At 38.7% G+C, this 23,894-nt stretch overlaps 1 protein-coding gene across 1 annotated transcript in view; it reads right to left on the bottom strand.

Annotated features, from left to right (window-relative positions):
* LOC119796383 (cadherin-20-like) overlaps nucleotides 1–18,193 on the bottom strand; it is a 151,906-nt gene extending 133,713 nt beyond the window's left edge. The window contains exon 1 of the mRNA XM_038304893.1: nucleotides 17,850–18,193. The gene's annotated coding sequence lies outside the window, so the exon portion shown is untranslated. The remainder of the gene's footprint in view (nucleotides 1–17,849) is intronic.
* Nucleotides 18,194–23,894: the final 5,701 nt, after the last annotated feature.

The raw sequence follows: 23,894 nt of genomic DNA, 5'->3' as shown, positions 1-23,894 counted from the left end.
TGGATTGCCAACTTGAAGAGGGAGGATTTGCCGTTGAAGTTTTGGCCAGAGAAAAAACATCATTAATGCGTTGATCTCTGCTTCGCATAGTGCACTGGTCGTTGCCATCCTGGATAATAGCGCATTGTGACAAACACCAGATATAGTACTGGGACTTGCTCAACAGCCGATACCGCACTGTGACATCACAAACCAGTAGGTGGCAGTAGTGCTCTTCGACAAATGTCAAAAAAGTCTCCAGTAAAGCACATTCAAATTAATAACACTTCTCTTTTATTGAAAAGTATGTAATAATTTCATACTAAGCTTGTATTCTGAATGTGACCGGACTTTTCCTTTAAAACCATTCATCTTCACATCGACTCCGACCAATGTACCTGCTGATGCTGGTAATTCTGCACTCCTCACAGAGTTTAAAGTGTTGACTAAATAGTTTGGTCCCATTTCATCACAAACATCCTACGTTTCCTTAATGGCGTCTTGTAAATATCAAGTAGGACTTGTGATTTCTTACTTTCAGCAGTGGCTTTTTTTGTCACCCTGCCAAAGGGGAAAAAATGTGAGATCTTCAGAGAACAGCTGGATTGATAATGACGTTAAATTAAAACCCAGTGGCTTACATTAAGCAATTCCGATTGTATTTTTATTCCAGGTATCCAACTAGATGTGGCTGAATATTCAGTTTTTTATCAGTATGTATTCTGTTAACATTAATGGATCATTTTCCTTCTACTCCACAATTATGGGCTACTTTGTTTAGCTATCACATAAAGTCCCAGTAGACTGTTAAGGTTTGTTATTGTGATGATTTTTCGGTTTCTATGTTTCAAAAAAAAAAGAAGCTGCTAATAATGAACATCAGAACTTTTTTCCTGTCCATGAGGGGGAAGTGCAACAAGCTGTAAACAGCGTTGGCATATTTGCAGCTTATTAAATTGAACGTGTCGGCATACAGCTGCTCAATATCACATCTAGCGCACAGTTGTGTTTCTGACCATCTGTTCGCTGCTGTTTCTTCTTTTATCTTTGTTTTCCGTCTCCACCAAGTTCGCAGAAAGGCTCTCACTCTGCAGAAATGCTCATTTTATGCTCATCATCTATTAGTTTTCATGTAATCCATTGTTGCAAATACAATTAAGCTGTGCAGAATGTCCAATGGGTGTTAATCTATAAAAGCAGCGGTTGAAAGCAGCTCTGTGGAATAAAAACTAAAACCTATGATTTATTGTTTCAACTTTTTTCTGAGACTTTCCTTTGTTTCTGTTTTCTACATTACTTTTACCATTGATCTATGCCTCAGGGAATGTTAGAAAAACAGCGACAGCAACCCAGAGAGAAGTCCTCACCCCCCCAGCCTGAGCCCATCCAATCTTGATTCACATGTCCTTAAAAAAAAAAAGATTCAGATGACTGGTTCTCACTTCCTTCCCAGCTGCAGATGTGGCTGGTGATAGCTGCATTATGAGTTTGTGCAAAACTCTCAAGGTGTGTAGATGATTGTGTTGGTGTGTGCACGGACCCGGTTCTTCTCTTTCATCCCTGCATCTGTGGCAGACTGCCACGAGCCCATATCATCCTACCACAATACACCTGTTGGGGCGAATTTGATATCCGAAGATAATGGATTGCAGTTCAAAGAGGAGAACACGGACAGGAAACTTTTCCAGAGGTTGTATTTCATGAGCAATCTGCGCTGATGGAAACACACACACACACACAGAAAAAAAGACACTTACACACATGTACTCAGAAGTTATGCAAGGCTGTGTCTTTGCAGCAGGCTCTGCATCAAAACAAGGCATGTAAAGGTAAAATGTGTCTCATAGCGTCCAGTTCTGGCTCAATAAATCTGAAATCCTTTCGGGGTTTTTTTATGTTAAAGAATGCAAACACTATAGGGGGATGTGTGGTGTTTGGGTGAACACATTTTTAAAGGCTCTAATTTCGCTGGTACGCAGCCCAAAAAAAGGGCCAGGTGCAGAGATGAAAATACAGGTAGGTGAAATCTGTAATCTAAGTTTATAAACTGTATGCAAAAGGTTGCAGAACTGTTCAAACCTGCATGGCAAACTGGAGCATTTCCTCCCTGCACGCCGAAACACCTCCAAGGTGTGCTGGTAGTTCCATTTACTCAAGTAGGGTTAACTTTCAGGAGTAGTTTACTGCACCTTACTGTTTACTTTAGTTATATCATTTTAAAGTATTGATAGTAAATACAATTATTGGCATCATTAGCAGCTTATTTGAATAACAATTATTATTTTTTTTTTTAATTAACAAAAATGAACCAGATAATTTAAAGTGAGTATTTTACTTTCTACTCTTTAATGCTTTCATTAGGGCTGTGACTTTAATGCATTAAAAAATGATCCCAATAATTGCATTTTTTTTATACATACTAAAGTCCAAAGCAGGTAACTGTGTGCACGCTTATTCTGCATAAATCTGACACACATCACAGAAGTTTGTCCACTGCGAGTATTTAAACTTAAAACTTGCAACCATGACTTGATCAGACTACATCAAATCTTTATTACAGGTTCCTTTAAATTTTTTTAACCATATTTAGTGAAAGGAATTATGCTATAATTCACTTACTGTTCACACTTATTTAGAAGTCATTTTTCAAGGATATTACATAAAATATCAAGGATTTCTAAAAAAAAATAAAGCCAAAATATTTAACTTTTAACCAATCCGATGGTTGAATAACATAAATAATTGATTAAAGATAAGAAAAAATGTGTTTCTGTGCTGATATGATAATTTATACAATGTATTTAGTTGGATTTAAATGCATTTAATTGCAATCAGTTAATTACAGACCCTTTAATTAAGGATTAAAACATTTAATTGCATCCCATCAATAGTTTTATATTAGTCTGTGATAGCAGGCATTGGGAGACCAAGTGGTCAAACGGTACACATGTTGTAATTAGAGATGCTTTAACCTGTTCCACATTACTACATAACATATTATAAAGAATTCTCTTTAAAATATAAAAACTTTTGCAGAACCTTATAATTTTGTCTGTATAGTAACATAAAATATTTTTATATTAAATTATTTTAATAATTAAATCAGTACTTAAGGAGACTTTTATCAAACACCTTTTTACTTGAGTTAAATCATGTTTTATTCCTCCTCCAATGTTTTGATCCATTATTTTGTGGCAGACGGCTCTTTGCCGTTCCTGAAACTTAACCTAATCTAACCAGACCTGCTCCTCTTGAAGACTAGCTTTCCGCTGTAGCGGCATAAATAGACAGAGCAAAGGAGAAAAATATTTCACTACACGTATCAGATCTCTAAAATTTTAATATTGTCTCCTCAGTTGCTTTTTCTGCATTATTTTCTGATAAAACAATTGGTAAATAGCAGCTGGTATCTAGCTGACCAATCCCAAACACAATCGACGCTTTCATTCAATATAAATCAGGGCTGCACCATTTAGGAAAACCTTGTGATGCTACCCAGCCTCCACTTCCTTCTTTTTCTTGTTATCCTTACTTTCTTTATCATTTTGGGCTTTATCCTTTTGTCCAGAATTATTAGCTGCTGTGACTCTCTGTCTCACTGACTATACTATTATAAAAATGTCCAAATAAAAGCATAAATGCCCTCCAAAAAGCCATATTTTAAAAAAAGAGAGAGATTTTGATTATGAACTATTCTTGGTATACTGTGCAGCCTTTTTCTAAGTCACTCAGAATTCGTCTGTAAATAGGAAGCAGAGTTTTGGCCTCCAAGCCAAATATTCTAAATTCTTCACTCTTTTCTTTCCTCATGCGCCATCGTGATTCACTCGCTGTGGCCTTTAGCATCTTGCTAACATTTTTTTCCATTAGGTGTGGGTCTCAGCTGTGGCCAACCTCCATCAAAAGCATCTAAAATGTGCATTCATGACACCTGGGAACAACAACCAACCGATATCAGTGTCCAAACTCCTCTGTTGATTCCTGAAACTGACAATCAGTATTAGGAAATACGAAAACTCTGGATATTTATTGTCAAACTCTGCAGGTAGACAGATGGAAAGTGATTTCTTTTCCAGTTTCACATATGCCGCTGTAACGCAAGCTCCTTAAGACTCACTCAGTTGCTCCTCTATGCATTAGTTAGTGATTCAGATGAGTTCAACAAGTGAAATGGTAAATTTGCAGATAGATTTCATGCTTTGCTTGTCATCGAACCACGGAATGATCAGTCATTTAACGGTGCAGCTAATGTTGGCGTTATGTCTCCTTCTTTAGTGATATGAAGCATGCTGCCATTAGGACTGGAGCTGCTTTTGGACCGAATCGGACTGACTGTCCTTGGATCCTCTTCAGTTTGGGTCATTTCTCTCAGAGAGTAAATTCATGCACAGATTGAAACCCAAACACTTTTCCAAACAGCTAATTAGCTTTGCTGGCACATGCCAACACTCTACATACGGTTAAAAACACAGCATTAAAAGAGGCAGAGAGAGCCACATCCCGCTGAGAGCTGCAGAGTATAGAAACCTAAAGGATGTGTGGGTCAGATTTATGGCAGTTCATCCTCTCCTCTGCTATATGATAGAAAAAAGTTAACTGGAGCACGCCAGCTCCAGACGCCATAACTCATGTCCCGCCTCGCTCCATTTTATCCGGCAGAGACATTGGTGAGTATTTGGCTCCCTTTTTTTTTTGGAAGGGGGGGGGGGGGCAATAAAACATAATCAGTGTCTGCCAGCACCAAGGTCGACCTGCATTCCTTATTCATTGTGATGATCATTTTGGCCTCCACTGAAGGTGGATGAGCTGTTTATTTTTAGGCTGGGCTCAGATAATGAATCGGTTTGGAAGTTTAATTTGGAGATAATTGCAGCTCAAAGTTCAGATGATATTTCATGTGTGTTTTTTTTCTGATGTTCTAATCCAGGAGTTCCCAAATACAGGTCACAAGAACCCAAGTTTGGAGTCCAGAGATGACATTTATAATCATTCTGATGTGATCCCTGAGGGCCAAAATATAGAAGACATAAATGCGAATGTCCCAATAAATGGATTTATTTATTTAATGCAAGATTTAGATATTAAATATACAATTTAGTTGTTAAATGCACCTTAAAATCAATTGAAAATTATTTAAATGATTAAAAAATGATTAAAAATATTTAAAGATTTAGTTTTTTTCTGCAATAGAAAGTGAAGTATTTAAGCGTTAATATGTTTCAGGTCTGTTGGGAAATATGTGGAAACCCCTGGTCTAATTTACAAACTGATAAGAATTAATTTAAATAGATTGATGGTAATCTGTCTCGGTAGCCATGTTTCCATCCAAACGTGATAGGAATGTTGACTGAAATTTTAAATAGTAGAAAAGAAAGAAAATGCAAATAAGTGTTTCCATCTGCTGGAGCAAATGAACAAAGCCATGAAAAATGTAATATCATTGTATTTTGATGCTACACTTGGCTTTAGTAACAGGAAGAAAAGCTAGCAGGCTAACATGAACCAAAGATCAGTGAGGGACGCTAGTTTTCTTCTTTCTTTTTTTTATTAAAGTATAAAGCTGTTTTCTTTAAAAAAGTAGGTAAAGTAGAACTGTGACTGAATAATGTGCTCTAAACTATTAAACATAAACCTATTGGCAACTCGAACAATCTAACAAAACCAATACTGCTTGACTTCCAAATTATCATGGCTTAAACCTTGTGTGTTTTTGTTTAAAATCTTCTTCATTTAAAAAAAAAAAAGTTAAAAACAAACCACTGGTCTTTTATTTGCAAGTTTGAAAACGTTTCACTTCCCATCCATAAAGCTCTCTCAATTCAGAATGTCTGAAGTTGAGTTTGAGGCTTTATAGGGTAGCCCAAAAAAGCCTTATTATGGCTTAGAGAATTCCATTTAATATTATTCCAACTTTTTTTTTTTTATGTGACCTGGATGACTGTAAATTTTCACCATTACTTCAACATTTGCAAGAAAGATGCATTTGTAGGTTGAGCCACAGATTTGAATATGTGAACTGTCTAAAATATAAACTCTCCACTGACAGTGTGATGATCTCAAAAAGTCAAAAAGTAGGGCTTCTTCTCGCTGTGGAACATCCCACTCCTTACACCCAATTTGCACTGCACCAGGGTCCTCTCCCCTCTGCTTCACCCTCCTAACTTATACTTCCTCTGCTGCACTGTTGTGCAATTCCCAGAGGGGCTCCAAGGAGCACGCACAGATCATGCAATAAAAGCCAACAATAAACATTGACCTAAACAGCTCCTCCCACGTATTTTAAGGAGTTATATTTTACAATGAGTGCGGATAAGCTACTATTTTTTATGCTTATTTTGATGTATTTAATGTTTGTTATGTTTTGATGAATGCAAGCGGCCCAGTAGTTAATCCGATTTGTTGAGTGGCTAATATTAAGACAGAAAAATAAAATATTCTGGGGAATTTATCAATTTAATGAGGTTTTTAAGTAAATGTAGCCGTTCCCATCTGAGCGCAGCAGAGCAGAGCCAATCGCTGTACAAACTGGGGGTGAGTGGTATTAAGATAAAATTCTACAACCAGTTGCAAACTCACATTTTCACCATAAGGGACAATTATGTAGTAGAGATGATGGATTAGCCTGCCTGTAGTCCTGCTCACAGCTCCTTTAAGAACCTGTGGGATAATCTTAGGATCAGGTGTCAGAAAGTCCAATAGCAACAGCAGCTGATTAGGACACATGTTGGTTTGGAACAATTAAGGTTTCAGGTCTATAATGGTACATGATGCTGTTCATAAAGCTTAAATAATAAATGTCTTCCCTTCGTAGGAAGTAGTACCATTTCTGATTGATAAATCAGAGTTTTTGGCGTAAAAAAATGTGATGGCTGTGTTTATGCCTTTTGCATACGAGGCTCCTAGAGGGCTACTAATAGCCACAGTTTTTAATGTGCAGACAGACCATAGAGGGACATCTACAATAACTGTTCTAGACTGTGATTTTAAACAGTGTTTACTCCTTTTGTTGGGTCCTTGAATATCCCCAGCTGCATTTATAGACCCTTCTCCAATATTTTCTCCTTTTAATTCAGCTGGCTGCTGCAGTTTATTATCAGCAGTATGTATTTTATGAGCCACGCTCATCATTATCTGCGGTGTTTGGATCTGGTTCACTAATAATCAAATGGATAATAAAGCGCAGCTCCCCAGCAGTTCATTAAAAACCAACAGGCTTACAGTATGTTTCCACGCAACGCTCTGAAGGACTGCTGAGGGAGAAGGTTCACATGTCAGATCATCTCAATTTATAAAAGTCTTTTTATTATGCTTTTTTTTTTTTAAGCATGGCCTTGAATGTTTGCAATTTGTAAAACATCCCGTCAGGTAGGAAAGCAGAATAACACGAATTCAATGATGGGATTTTATTCAATTTATAAAGATGAGGTTACTTTCCTATTCTTTTTATAGATCTGTCACCTGAGAGTCATATTGGAGATAAAAAAAAAACTGATTCCTGTTTTCAAACCGAGCAGGATCGGAATAATTTCATGTCCAAGTGGGATTTGGAGGAGGGGGCTTAATCAAATAAAAACTCACATCTCTTGATGTGGGATCAGTTTGGGGATTTAGGAGCTTGTTTTAACACATTGCACCTTCATAGAGTTTTTTACCTTGACTGCAGAGTATTTAGGCTGTAGCAGAAACCCAGGGGACCCAACTTATTACTTGGAGTTGTATTAGTTGTGTTGGTACTGACAGCTTATATTAGAGCTGTACTTTTAGCTGTCTCACCACATTTGTCCACAGGGGCTAAATGGATGCTTCTGTGTTTCAAACTGTGCCTCCAGTAAAGAGTTTTATTGTCCAAAGCTCATATAGAAGCGATGCTGTTATAGAGAAAGAAGCTTCGGTTCATGATAAAGTGGGAGTTTACCTTCTGTTTCGATATTAGAGGCAAGAGCTGCTCATATCTGAAGATTTGTTTTATGGCTTGGCTTTAAATGTTCTCATAAACGGGTTTCTTTTGGTTTCAGACAACCGCTGGGTTCTGTGATATGATCCCGAGACTTTCTAAGATTTAATTTAATCTTAATCGTTTTAGAATCGAGTGCTTTGCTAAAGTATTCATACCCTCTGGACTCACATCTGATACAGGCTCAATCTAAGCCCATTTTTACTGAGAAATCATACAGTATGATAGGAAACAACAAGTTTCGGAAAATTGTGAGGCAGAGAGTAATTGATACGATAGGCCTCCCTTCAGTCGGTACTTTGTGCTGTAGATCCTCCTCCTGCTGCACATCCAGCTGTCTTTATCAGCCATTTTACCCACAATGCAGCATAAATCAAACATTTTCAGTTTGGACTGGGATTGTTTGGGAGCATCAATGTTTCAGTCTGTAGGTCTGGACTTTGACTAGGCTGCTTTAACAGATGATTACAACATATTTCCAAACCTGGCAGATTGTGGATATAAAAATAATTGAAACTTTACAACATCTGCTGCGAGCCATCTATCTACCCCAGTCCATTTCCAGTATCCATTATATTTTAAGACATGTGCACAAGAATAAAATAAACACTTGTCAATGGATACCAAACTACAATAATATGATCAGATTTTGTTTTGTGATGCTAGCATCAGTGGAGAGGCAGATCAATGTTTTTTTTGTAACTTTTTAATATACAATAATAGAGGAAATTTACATATGGCGGGAAAAGCCGTAAAATACAGTATTTCCCTGAGTATTTAAGGCTGAATAATTATGGATGAGTTAGTTCTTTCCACCTATTCTACACCAAACTTCTCCTGACCCATCTGCTGGCTTTCATGGTCTTCACCCTACTGTCTGTCCTCTAATTGTCTTTTCAGACTTCTCAGATCAGCTGCATTTAAACTGAGGTCATTTTAATCAGAGATGAATGTCACTCAGGGGTATGAGAGTAAGAGGGACGTTGATACAAATCGCACACCTCTTATTCAGACCATACATTCTTTTTATTTCATTTCTAAATCTTCTGCTGCTTTGTTGTTGCTCTGTAATATTAAAAAGCCCAGTAAAACACATAAAAGCTTACATTAAATGGTAGAGTTTTGTTGTAACGCACGGTAATCTTTTGGCTATAGTTTGGTCAGTTATAAATAGACCATTTTGCTGTAATGCTGTTTGTTAATAGTTTGAAGATGGTAAAAGAATTTTTATTCCATTTCCAGCCACCATCCAGTGGCTGCTGCAGAAACAGAGAGACGCTACACAGCAATAACATTACATCATTGAATAACTCTTCTCCCATACGATGTTTAATTCCCCCGTCTGCTCTGAACCTCTGCGGAGGAGCGGTAGTGCTACGAGAAAGATTATCTTCACAGATTACAGTGTTTGTCTCATTTTCCCAGCAAATCAATGTCTTAATATCTCCAGTCTGCGTTTAGAGGCCATTGTGAACAGCAGTCTCTCTCTCTCTTTCTCTCTCACTGTGTGAATGCTCATTGCGGTGTAGAAAGTGTCTGCTGGTGATATTAAAATATAATAGAAGAACAAAATTTATTAAAGTTATTTCAAACTTTCTTCAGTGAACAGCGATTGTGTGAGGTGGGCTTTGTGGCGAAACATTAAACCTAAAGACAGCGAGAGCTCATGTACTTCTGGTGCTGATTCGTCTCTTTACAGCTAGACTGAATGTTTGCTGGTCATGATTACTGTTGCTACTGTAGTAGGGAGTTGCTACTCCCTGACTTAACCGCCTCTTTGAGGCTCAGTGGAAATGTTCAAGCATCTCAGTAAAGGTTTAAAAAAGTAGATTTACACAACTCAGGGACATATTTTGGAGCCCTTTCTAAATATCTACAGATCATGAGGTAATATTTTAATATTATCTGCATGGTTTAGACTCAGATACATATGGAATTGGTAAGGATGTTGAGCAAAAGAACCCAGAAAACATCAAGACTCAAACCTACCATGAACTTTTCATAATAATATTATTATTATTAGATAATCAGTCTTACTACCTTCAGTGAACCCTGATTTACATGAAAGCAGTTTTAAACCCTTTTCAAAATGGGAAAACCTTAAATAGTGACTTTAAGGCATGGTGTTGGCAGCATCATGCTGTCTAGCTAGTTTATGGACATGGATTTTTTATGAAGAATAATTTACAGTTTTTATCTACTCGACTAATACACAGCCTGATGGTTAAAACCTTGTTTTTTTCCCATAGATCCCAAAAGCAAATGGTGAATAATAACAGGAGAACATCCAGCCCTGATATAGACTTGGATAGAAATGTGTATACTACACAAAAAGTCAAGGAAGACGATCAGTTTCAAAGAACTTTTTCGATGCTTCTATGTAGATTGGTTGTTTATTCTACCTAGAATGATACCAGAAACGTCTATGGTCCAACTTTCTACACAACATTTAGCCTGAAGCCCAATAGATCAACTGTACTGTAAAAGTTGCTTTAGCTGCTTTTCTAAGGGTTTAAATCATTGGTGTCCAGAGTGCGTCTCAGGAGACTTCTACAGATCTTAGAGGGATTTTATGAACAGACTCCAAGAACCATCCAAAAGTGGGTCGGGCAGCTGCGGTGAGCGATCCAGATTGAGCCTTTATAAGATATTTTAAGGTAAGATTGTTAAGAACAAAAATAAAAAAAACAAGAAAATATTGAAAAAAGGTTTCGTGCAAACATGGCTGTCAAAAAGAAAGGGCTTTTACTTAAACTCACAACTATTCTAAACGCCACAAGCTTTTTGAAGGGAGAAAAACTCACATCCACTTTAATTAGTCAGCCTCAGCATTATTGTTTATTGGACAAAATAAAATAAAAAGCCTTTTTATTTGTATAGATCTTAAAACATTAATTCTAATGTTATCCTTCAAAAAAAAGTGGAGTTGTTTGTTAAAAAAATATATATTTCAGGCTTTTGATTGCTTTCAACTTTTATTTTGCACACCTCTGATTATAATCTGTTACGGGGGGAGTGGCCGCCTAGTGGTTGGGGCATTGCGCTTGGAATCTGTTCCCCGGGTGCTGCACAACAGCAGGCCACTGCCCCCCAATGAAATTAGTTAAATGCAGAGAATTAATTTCTCCAGTGAGATTAATAATGTTAAATTTTTTATTAATTATGATTTTGTTAGCAATCTGAGCCTAATAGCGTTCCTTAAATGGTTTAAATCCACCTTAAATTGTAGGAAAATACCTTAATAGCATCCCATTCAGTCACACTGTATCTATAGAGGCTGATGTACCGTTTGGATTTACATTAAATATGATAGAAACCAATAGAACAATAAAATTCAATGTAAGTAGACATAAACAAGATCCCACCACATATTAAAAACCTGAGAGATTTAGAAATGCCCCAGAGAGAATTTATTAATCCATTAAAGATGAAGCCACAATGAAAATGTTGGAGAAAAAACGTCAAACAAACTACATGCAGAAAAACCCTGTAATGTTACTGGGATGTGTTTTTTCCCACTATAATTGTATCTCTTCATCTTTTAACAACCATTCATCAAAACTATGAAATTGGTAACTTGTTAGTTACTTAGAGACATGTTAATGGAGTCGAAAGAAACAAAAAAAAACAGCTTTGGGTAAAGCTTTAAAACCCGTCTAAAAAGGAATGTATGCAGTTATTTCAGACTCTGTGGATTTTACTCTGTTCAGTCAGCGTAGCTCGTTGCTGGTGAATGATTTTACCTTGGAAAAGGATTTTAAATTTATCACACAAGGCCATTTCAAAATTGAATAATTCAGGTTTCCAGTTCCGTCTACGAGAGCGTAAACATAGTTTTTGTTTGGTAAAGCCACATCCTTTTTTATTTAAGTCTGGCCTTCAACCGTATTGTCTGCACCTCATGCCTGATAAGCTCTATCATGTTATATTTGCACAGCTGTTATTGAAATAATAGTGGAATATAGGGTAACAACTGACAAATATTTCATAGAGGTTTTGAATATTGCTAATATAATACAAGATAATACACATAAATATGACACCTTTCATGGTAGCCTACTTCCAACAAGGTAATAAGAGAGATTCTGTTTTGCAAGAAAAGGTTTGACATTTCAGAAATTGCCACAGAGTACATGTTGTTGTCCTTTCCCTGCGTTAAAGTAGCAACATGAGCCCTGAGGTCAGTCACTTCATCAACAGCTCAGACAGATGACTTACAGCTCAAACAAAGGGATTTGCTCTGCTGAACAATACCAGCAAAAGAAGAACATGTCTCATCATGTTTCTGCTCTTAAACCCCCGAAGCTTCTGCTCCATCTTCCTGACACTTACGACACGGTTCACAGGTGTCCACTTTGCTTTATGACGACCACAAGAGCCAAACTGGTTTAACAGGAAGAAAAGCTAATTGACGGTAACATGATTCTCTCTTCATCTCATATGAAGCATATCTTGGCAGGTGTAGAAACGCCAACGCCATCCCGCCGCCATTGTCGCCTGCCAGGCACTCACTGATTGACACCGCGTTGTTTCCCAGACCACAACAACGCCAGCAGGGTCCTTGATGTTCAGCGCGCTCTCAAAGACGCCTTCTGGTAGCCCATAAAGCCCCGTCAGGCTCTGAGCCCCGCAGTCATTCAATTAGGAATTTACTGGGCTATTGATTTCACCACGAGGGTGGTGTCTCACAACCTGAAAACAATAAGCAGGCCATAAAAGCCTTTACCAGTCTTTCTACCTAAAGGGGTGATGACTCCGGCTTTAATGTGGAGAAAGGCATGGAAAGACTGATGAGTAAAGTTAAAAGGCAGAATACATTATGAACTTTGGCTTCTCACTGATCATTACACTTGTTGCCATTTCCTTAAGAATGTGATGAGCAAAAAATATGTTTTCCTGTTGATAGTCTGTAGGGATGTTCTGAGATAACTTTCTATACGGTTTGTGTCCCGATTCCTATGAGAGTAAAGCTGTTTTAAATACTGTGGAACAAGTTGATCAACTGTTTTACAGATATTAAGTCACAATTTTGAATACATGATGAACAAGCCTGGGGGCTCTATGATTGTCAAAGTTTTTTTCTAAAAAGGATTGAAAGGTATTTGCTTTTCAGTTACCAAAGAATAACTGATGTTCTTTAAGCTAATGATTGCAACAGATGCACGATGATTACTTATTCTGCAAAACTATATTAGCATCTTGTAAATTTTCCTTAAACCACCATGTTACAGTATATTTACATGCCTCTAATGCCGGGTGATATGCATTAAGCTCATAAGCAGGATCCCACTTTGAGGCCATCTAGCAATTGGAGCTATGCTCAAATATGTCACACATCAATATGTTGGCTTTTGGTATGATCGATATTTCTTCTTTTATGAAATTTTAAATAAATACAGCCATTAAAGTCATATCTTTCCAATCAATATCATGCTGATATATATATATATATATATATATATATATATATATATATATATATATATATATATATATATACATATTGACGTGGGTAGAGTACTCAGTCATTGCACTGTAAGAGTAGCACTACATCGTCCTATTTTTAGAAAACGTATTTATCAAAAAGAATGCTGAAGTACAGAGTAAGACAGAATCTGATATTTAAAACAAGGTAGCAGAGGCAGACTGAAATCTAAATTTATGTGCAAATTCTGGTATTTCAAAGATTATAGTAAAAACGATAAAAAACCAACAAATAATGTAACTAAAAAATAGCAATTCCAGGCACACTTTTTAAGACCAATTTTATTTTTTACATAATTTTTTACATGGATAAAACAGCTATTACAAATGTCCCGATACCGGATTACTTCTTATTTGGTACAAGTACTGACATTCTAGTACTTGCTGATACTGAGTACCCAAACAATTGCTAAAAAAAAGCTTTTGTCAAAGCGCAATGTTTTTATCTTATTTTTTAAAATTGCTAAGCAGACAATGCCAGACTTTGATCTTGGATCCAATACAGCTTACCTGCAGAAGAAGGGGCTTTTTCCAACAAGGGAAGATCTCTTGACAGCTACCCCTAGGGTAAACTTAACTGTTTTGATATTGTGATCTTTGTCAAATATAGAAGTGGTATCGGTTCAAAGTATCAGCTTGTTTTTACAAGTATAAGTACGAGTAATTGACAACAGTACACCAGGACTAATATCGGTGCAACCCTAACAAATACCTCTGGTGATAATATTTATACTTTACTGCATATTAACTTGACTTCCAAATGTCTTGATAGGTTCAACAAAGCTTGTGTACAGAAATAGAGCACTCATTTTAACAAGAACATTAACTGTGTGTCTCAGCCTGGAGCACTTCTACTTAAAACAGGCTATTAGTTAGTTAAATTACTCAGGATTGATGGACGAGCCAAACATTTAACACAAGAAAGAGCAGAGAAAAAAAAGCTCTTACTTAGTGAGAGTTAAAAAGTGACTAAAACTACTCCTAAAAGTATAGTTTTGTCAAATGTAACTCAAGTAAATGTAACTAAGTAAACGTAAATAGTAACTACCCACCTCTGAGCAGAGCTGCAGCTAACCACGCTTATAGTCATTTTTATAGACTCTAAACTAGACTATAAACTTTATAGAATCAAATAATGAAGTCACATAGAATAAAAATAAGAGGGGAAAAAAAGGCGATGACAAGATCGCAGAAATTTGAAATGCCAAACTTGGTGCACAACACAACACCCACACAAAGCAAACTAACTAAGGCCCAGGCTGACATTCTACCCACAAATTGCTTTGTAAGGACCTCTTGCAGCAAAACCGGTAATCAGAGCGCTAAAACTCTGGTGACTTTCCTGACAGGGTTTTATTGCACTGACATTTATGGTAACTTGAACAGAGTGTCAGTACTGATATTTCTCCAAAGAACCGTCTTCAGAAACCTAAATATTTATTAGTGGTTCATTCAGGTAATCTTCCTTTTGTGAAAATACTGACTTTTAGCATTGAACCTAATTGATTATCAGCACAACAATAACTTAGACACTCAAATGTTATTCTAAAAACAATGTAACTCTACTGGTCAATCTTTTCTACTGGTCAGTTAGTTTTTCCTCACAAATAGATCTCATTTGGGCAGAACATGCTGATGCTAATGCTACCCATACAGTAGAAGCTAAAATGGGACACGATAACAGCGCTATACAGCTGCAGGTAAACATTCTCCTTTATTTGGCTCAGACACTATAAAAAAGATCAGAGGGGCTAATTAGCTTTGAAAGAGCAGTTGAGTGGCTTAGAGTCGCGGCTGTTCCAACGGTTGCATTTCCGAATTCTCCAGAGTGGCGCCTGACTTTACACGAGTTAATAAAATGAATGTGATTGGTCAATTGTCAAGGGGGCGGGATTGTTGTGGCGGAAGGTTCGCAAGGAAGTTTGGTTGTGGCCGGTGTCTCAGATGCATCTTGCTAACCAGTTAGCAACTTAGTGCTGGTAGGTTCCAGTGGGAATTTCCATTGGGACCAAGTAGCACTAAATTGGTGACTTAGAAACGACACTGTCAAGGAACGCTATGGACAGAGGAAACATGCAAGAGGAGGAGAGTTTAGTGTCGGAGGTCGTGGATGAGTCTCCTCCTTCATACATTTTTTTATTTAGAGGAGGAAAGCGAGATGAAGACGTTGTGGAAGAGGACGCCAGGGCGGCAGAAGCTTGGCTTGGTGTAGAAGGCTTCCAGCCGTACATGTTTGAGTCCTTGCCACGCAACGCTGCCAGTTCTGTTAGCTCTACGCCTGCTGAAGACACAGACGTCCATCCCCATGAACACTGGGACGGAACTCAATGGGAAAGGAAATTATTCTTATTTTTTATTCTAACCATTGCATATATTAGCTGCGATATATGAATCAAGATCCTATGACCGAAACAGTTTGATTGACAGATGACCACTGATATATGATTGGCCAAATTTAGGTGTACAAGCTGACATATAACTAACTAGCCTGCATAAGATAACGAAAAAAACCCACACAGATTTTAAGGCATGATTTTTTTTTTTTTTTATAGAAATTTTCTAACTTTTGGGACAATATGGTCTTATAAAGAATACATTTATTTACATGTTTAAGCCAGAATTATTTGAAACTTAAATATGCCTAACCTACGACTTTAAGGTTCAGGTTGTCCATTTAGGGAATTTTCAAGAATGACTTTTATTCATAATCATTGTGGAAAATGTGTTTCCTGCTCACAAACAGTTTTTCCATGTGAAAATAAAACCTCTCCTCCCTATCTGACCATTTTCACCATGCTTACTCACCTTACCTCCACATTTTAAAGGCACAAACATATATGGACAGTTCTGACAGAAAGAGTGGTCCAGCCTAGTACTAGAGAGATGTACCCAATAATGTAATTGGGTGAGTGTATTTTCATCCAATTTCTTTTCCTTTTTTGTTTTGGGCCACAAGAGGGCACCTATAAAAGGCATTCAAGCATAAACCTGACATATTAACATCCATTCTGTTCATATGCAATGAATATATCAACACATATATGGAAAATATGTAGTAACCCGAGCATTCTACATTCTGTTTTACAGATTCCGGCTTTTCATGGTTTTTGGATCTCTCAAAAACAATATTCTCTCTGGAAAATGAGAGAATATTGTTAGGGATTTCATTTCAAAAACAAGAAGGAAAAAAAAGCAAGAAAAATCAACAGCAATTAAAATTTTAATTAGTTAGTAAGTAAAACAACAAGATAAAAGGCCAACAAATAAACCCCTGAGACGATACGGAATAATTGATTAAAACTAGAACACAACCTTTTATTTGAGGAGGTTTGAAGTTTGAATAATACTTAAGTTCTTTTTTAATTTTTGTTCCCAGCCCCCAGGATTTCCCTGGAATTCATTTCCCACAAGCGGGAGCAAGTTGCCATGGCATACATTTCTGGTAAACCCTCATTTGCATTTACAGCGACGCCATGTGGAGTCCTGAGAGCAAGACTGATAAACTTTTTGCTCCCACTCTCCCTTCTGGTTCAAAGGTATCCCTCTGGGATCCTTCAGCAGGTTTATCATTTTCTGCAGAGCTAAGAGAAACCCAACTGTTGATGCGACACCAGTTGAGCTGATTATAGGGCAAACAGGAGCGTTATGAGAGCGAGCAGACGGGCACTGGGAGCCTGAGAGAGCAGAGGGGGTGTGTGCATTGGGGTGTGTGTGCATTGGGGTGTGTGTGTGTGTTCATTGGGGATGGTGTTGAGGTGTGTGTGTACATTCGGGTGTGTGTGTGTGCATTGGGATGTGTGTGTGTGCATTGGGGTGTGTGTGTTAGGGTGTGTGTGCGTATTGGGGTGTGTGTGTGCGTATTGGGGTGTGTGTGTGTGTTGAGGTGTCTGTGTGTACATTGAGGTGTGTGTGTATATCGGGGTGTGTGTGTGTGCATTGGGGTGTGTGTGTGTGTAAATTTGGAGTTAGTGTGTGTTGGGGAGTGGGGGGGGGGGGTGTACATGTAGATGGTTAATGAATTCGGTCACAGCGGCACACAATGAAATCTTTATCCGTTGGGGGGATGAGGCAGGGGACTTGGCAGAGCCCCGCCGTATCACTGTGAGGGTGAAAAATAGAAATCCCAGTGTCCCCTGTTGGCTCTGTCTCATCTCAGCTGCCTTGGTTACTGAGTTGGCTGCCAGCAACCCTACATCCCCTCCACCCCATTCCCACCCTGCCACTCCAGTCCTCCTCCTACCCCTCCATCACTCTCAGTCCAACTATCCTTCTACCTCCTCCTCTCACTTTCATAACCCTCCAGAAACAACAAAACTGATCCAACTCAACATTTTCACTCCAACTTCTCATCCTTTGCCTCCTTTGATCAGGAAAGATGCATCACTCACTTACCTTCTCACATTTTTTTTTAAATTATAAATTAAAATCCTACCTTTCAAGTTGCCTTCTGAAGTGGAAACCCAGAACTTCTCTCCTTGCGGTCTCTGCCGGTTTTGCTGCAGTTTTCTCACTTTTTCCTTCTATCACTGAGCCTTTCCAACTGACTCTGATTGCGCTGGTTTCTATAAGAGAAGTCCGGTGGAGCTTGGTGTAGAGAGGAAGAAGCAGACCTGGGAGCTGGAAGTCACACCTCTCCTGATCGGTTCTCCTCTCTGCAGCTCTCTGGGTGAGAGAAGTGTGAGACAAAGTAATCTTCAGGTGAAAAGGCAGACCCTCCTCCCTCCGCCTCTTTCCTCCGCTTGCAGCCAAGTGGACGCGCTCGCTCCGCGGCTCTCCCTCTCTCCTGTATCTCAGCGCTGCGCTGTTGCTCCATCTACACTCCTCACCCCTCCCTTCCATCCCTGCACCGCTCATGAATGCTCAGCCACAGTGATTGCAGCTAAAACACTCTGAATTAACCCACAGGACTCAGAAATTCTGTTTTTTCTTTTCTGCGACCCGTTCCACTGTGTGTGTGACCCTCCTGGATACTACAATCAGTTCTCTTTAGGTGAAGTGATAGTCTATTAACTTTGTTCTCTCCTCCCTATCTCCAGTCTTTGAAGCCAGGATAAAGGATTTTCACCTTACGTCCTCAATAAATGTGCTGTCATGCATGCTTTAGGCATGAGCACACCATAGAGAAAGTGGCTTATAAAATAATCATGGGTAAAGCAGTATGTAAGATTAATGTGTAAATATTTACTGTCCCCGTTTTCTGCATTAATTAATAATTGAACTGCCTTAATTAAAGTACTCAGATGAGTTTCATGTTCAAATGTCACGTTTTTCTGATGTGTTTTGTTTAAACCACAGTGGATTGGTGAAGGGTACAGAAACCTGCCAATTAGGATGTAATTTGGTGCAAATTGCTTTGCTTTTTTTTGGTCTTCAGCTTTAAACCTTGTCCCATTGTTTTCTTTTTATTTTTTTAAGGTATGTCTCAGACCAATAAAATGTCATAAAACAAGACAGATGGACCCAGTATTCAAGGTGAGACAGTCAGTAGGAAAGTTCAAAAGGTTTATGAATATGAAAACATAAACAAACTAAACTAAAGTGGAGCTTGGATGTTGCAGGAGGGGTGCGGGGCACCACCCAATCTCAGACACTCTGTTGGGAGAAACACAGGTAAGTGACCACAATTATCTGACAGAAGATGATCTCAGTGAGTCACTTACCTGGTTCAACAGTCCAGTCCATCTTCCTGGAAAGGTGCGCAATCCAGCCGCTGGACTGAAGACAAACGCGACATGCGTCACTGAGTGTCCCCGGTGCAGTAGTCCCAGAGAACTTGCAGAACAGGCAGGATCCAGGCATCCTAGAGCTCCAGGGCAGGTTCAAAGTCTGGAAGCGTGACCGGGTGGACATGCACAGGAGCAGACAGGATCAGGTGTAGACGGGCAGGCTCATTGGAAGAGGGTAGCCGAGACAAGACGTGGAACCAGAACTTGAGCAGGACCTTTAAACTGGTCTCCACCTTGGAGCCAGGCTTACAGGAATAAAAACTGATCCTCCCCGCGTAAAGAGCCAAAAACCCAGAGGACTCAGCAGGGGAGGAACAGTGGACGACTAGGAGACGAGACAGACACAAAACCCTCCTTCCACTGGCTGCCAGGATCCAGATGAGATAAGAGATGATTAGGAGCTGGAAAGAGTGAAGCAAGTGAAAGGCATGAGTAGTTAAGGCCAGCTATCACAGCAGATCACGACATAAAAGTAATGCAAAGTTTTAATGTAAAACCTTTTCATATTTTTATCTTCTGTGAACCCACATAAGTTGAAGACTCTTAGTAGAGAAATAGGTGGAAGGTTTAACAGTTTTAAAAATGATAATGATTGATAATAAAGACTTAATCTTACTTAGAAAACTTATATTGTCATTTTGTATAGACACACTGTATACACTGCAAAAAATATAAATCTCAATAAGTTATTTTTTCTTAAAATAAGTGTGTTTTTCCTTGATTTGAGGAGGTAAGTAAGACACTTTGCCAATGGAACAATACAATTTCCTTTTAAAATAAGAAAAAACTATTTTATCGTCTTATTTCAAGTAAATATTATCTAACTATCTTATTTTAAGAGTGAAAATACTCATTCCATTGGCAAATCATCTTATTTACCTGCTCAAATTAAGGCTAAATATACTTAATTTAAGCCATTTTTTACTTATTTCTGGATTGTTTTTGCAGTGTACAAAATGAAATTTCCTTTTGTACAGCTTTCATACAGTAAATGGGCAATAGCTTAGCAGTGAAATTAATTAATTAATTTTTCATTCCATAAAGTGCAGCAGTTATGAATTGTTAACAGTGTTGGAGAAAAAACATTGTGCAAAAATGCATTGATATGGACAGAGCATTAAATATGTATGGTGCAAATATGCAGTGTTTTAGTTTGGTGTTATCGGTGTGATGCAAAGTCTGTGGCATGATTTAGAGTTTTTTCAAGAGTTCAGCAGTCTGATGGCAGTGGGGAAGAAGCTGTTGCAGAATCTGCTGGACCTGCATCAAATGCTGCAAAGCCTCTTCCAAGAGGGCAGCAGGGAAAACAGTCCATGGTGGGGGTGTGAGGGGTCATTAAAAAATTACAGGCTTGGGACACTGGGATGAAATGTCTTTAATGGTGGGAAGAGGAGCCCCGATTATCTTCTCTGCTGTTCTTACCACTCTTCTTACCTTCATCCAGGCTGAGACGCTGCAGCCTCTACACCACGCAGTGAGACAGCTGGTCAGAACGCTCTCTTTAGTGCTTCTGTAGAAGGTTGTAAGGATGGGTGGGGCTAGGTGGGCTCTCCTCATCCTCGCAGGAAGGTGTTTACAGTCCAGGTGAGGTTGTCTGTGATGCGCTCTCCCAGGAATTTGGTGCTATTGACCACCTCTACAGCTGAGCTGTTGATGACCAGTGGAGCGTGGTTACACAGGTTCTTCTTGAAATCCAAGATGATCTCCTTTCTCTTCTCCACATTCAGGATCAGGCTGTTATTTCTGCACCAGTCCACCAACTGCTCCACCTCCTCTCTGTAATCCTGGTCATCGTCGTCTCTGATGAGGTCCACCACCGTGGTGTCATCTGCAAACTGCACTATGTGATTGGTGGTTACCTGGGAACGCAGTCAAGTGTCATCAGGGTGATAAGCAGGGGGCAGCCCTGAGGGGAGCCTGTGCTTAGGATGATGACATCAGAGGTGTTCTGTCCGAACCGAACTGACAGAGGTCTGTTTGTGAAGAAGTCTAGCAGCCAATTGCAGAGGGGTGTATTAAAGCCCAGCTGTTCTAGTTTTCCTATTAGATGGTGTGGCATGATGGTGTTGAAAGCTGAACTGAAGTCCAGGAACAGCATCCGCACGTGAGTGTTCTTCTCCTCAAGGTGTGCCAGGCTCAGGTGGAGAGCAGAGGAGATGGCGTCCTCAGTGGAGCGGTTCCGTCGGTAGGCAAAGTGGTTTGAACATAAATCAGCTTGTAACAGAAACCAGGAAGCTTGAACCTCAGAGGGAGAATGAGGAGGTAGTCAGCTCTGCAGCTGGAATGATCTGACTTCTGAAGAACAACTTGGGTAAGCAAACACAGGTTAGAAAGTTGTGCTGCTTCCATCAACACCCTTGTTTATAGATGCTGGAGATCGGCCTGTTTTCCAGTGTATTCCTGTTTCTCTGACCGTGGCTGGCTGAATGTGCTCTCTTCATACTCTAACATAGGAGGTGGCTCGGAGCTTCTCTGCCTGGCTGTGTGTTTCCTGGAAGGGGCCGTCTTTTACAGCTGCTGAGTCTGGTTCTGCTGGAGGTTTCTTCCTGTTAAAAGGGAGTTTTTCCTCTCCATTGTCACCTCAAGCATGCTTAGTGTGAGGGATTGCCTTCCAGTCGATGCAATCAACTAGTTTTTCTTAGATAGAAAACTTTGAATCAATTTGACTGTATGATTGGTTGAACTTTAAAGTGCCTTGAGATGACGTGTTGTGAATTGGTGCTATATAAATAAACTGAATTGAATTGAATTAAGGACAGGACAAGAGATCACTAAGAAAAATAGGAATGAGAGAGGGATGACAGGCTCGACATCATCAAGTGTAGGTAACATTCAGGCAAAGTATGACTGGTAACGCTCCCCTTTCTAACACCAGAGTTAATGAGATATCACACACCTGTGCAGAGCCACAGGTGTAGGGAAACAGCCAAAGCTCAGCAGCAGTAGTCTCAGGTTGCCCCCTAGTGAAGTAGGGGAAGAGGATGAGATGTTCCAACCACATGAAACAAAGCAGCTCATGAGAAAACTTTTTAATGAATATTTGAGAAGCTCCTCTGTGAGATAACAACTCTGAAAATACACACATTACTACAATTTTAATTTTAATCTGTTAGAATGGTACAGTCAAAAGCCAAAACTGAACTCTCTCACGATCTGTGGAAAGGCTTTAGAATTGATGTACATACACATCTTTTCAAATCTAAATTTGAGCTTTATTTTTGTAGTTTATTTTTTCTTTTTTTATTGACAATAGGCAAATATTTCAAGCTGCAGATGTCCAATGCCTGGCAAAAACATGCCAAGTAAAACTTAAGTTACACTTTAAGTAAAGATTAGCACTAAAAAGTTTTAACATAGGGGAATTGATACATGTATTTGTAAAAAAAAAAAACAAAAAAGTAATTTTCTAATAAACACAAATTACATATCGTGTCACATTATCGTCCTGGGACTTCCCACTGACTTTCATTAATTTCCCACTCATTTCCGCAGCCTAATCCAGACTTTACCCCAACCATTACCAACACATACCTTATCCTAAACCTAAACTCAATTCACACCTTAGTCCTAAACCTAAACCTCACCCCAAGAAGATAACCTTTCCTCACGGGGACCAGTCCTTGGTCCCCACAAGTACCTATAAGCAGTTGTAGACCCCCACACTGCTCCCTGGGCACCGCACAATGGCAGCCGACTGCTCCCAAGTTGATGGGTTAAAGTAGAAAGTTTGTTTTTTTAATTGCTCTGTACTTCTACTCTGACAATTTAAAAAACAGTGGAGATCAACTGGAGCGAAACTGAATAGAAGACATAATTGAAGTGCAAGTCACAGAACACAATTTGTGTACTTGTACTCAAGAATTTAAAGAGGAGTACCGTTTTTTGTAATTGTGACAGATAAAAAAAAACTATCTACAATTCCAAAAAAACAAAGTTATAATGATAGTTATGGACCAATAAAGGCAAAACTCAGAATGTAAGAAATTTCTGATGTGCAACTTGTAGAACACAATTTGTGTTTTTGTACTTAAAATTTGTGCAGGTGTAAAGAAAAATTTTACTTGTTAGGTAACTCTCTCTGCAACTTCAAATTTACACTTACAATGCACAAATGGTTTTGATTCAAGATTACCTTCATACCACCGGGACCTAACAAACAAGTCTGTGCATCAGCCACGTCCATTTCAAATTTAAAGCAACACATCAAGCCTCAGAGCTTTCTTGGGAAATATCTGCAACTGAATGAGAAACATAAGAAATCACTTTTGATGCAAATCTTTTCAGCGGAACCTGAATCTTCCTGTATGTTTCTGAAGTTATGTTTAATTTGGCTAAATAAAAGGCTTCACTGCACATATAGTACACCTTGACTTCATTGAGTATTTTCCACTATCGCCCTATGATCACACATTTATAAGGTGAAATATTTGGTTCTATTGTGTGATGTTGTGGCTTAATTTACCAAATGAACTTGAACTAGTTCATTTATAGGTTTGTGAACTTAATTAGTTAATTTTTAAAAAAGGGAACTGTCACGAGCTAGTTAATTTTCATCAGTGTTAGCCTAACTATGAGCTCGTTCTGAATTGGCAACGTATTGAATATAAATATCTTTATTTAACAAGCTAATACAACCCATTGTGATCATGGCTTTTTTTGGATGATCTGAGGTTGAGAAGCACATCTCTAAAACACAAATATATTAATCAGTTATACAAAATATATCAAAGTATATTGGGTAGTGTCTCACC

Source organism: Cyprinodon tularosa, unplaced genomic scaffold (genome assembly GCF_016077235.1).
Source record: "Cyprinodon tularosa strain WSP-4 unplaced genomic scaffold, ASM1607723v1 ctg546, whole genome shotgun sequence".
In the NCBI taxonomy this organism is placed as follows: domain Eukaryota; kingdom Metazoa; phylum Chordata; class Actinopteri; order Cyprinodontiformes; family Cyprinodontidae; genus Cyprinodon; species Cyprinodon tularosa.
This window is presented reverse-complemented; position numbering and strand designations above follow the sequence as displayed.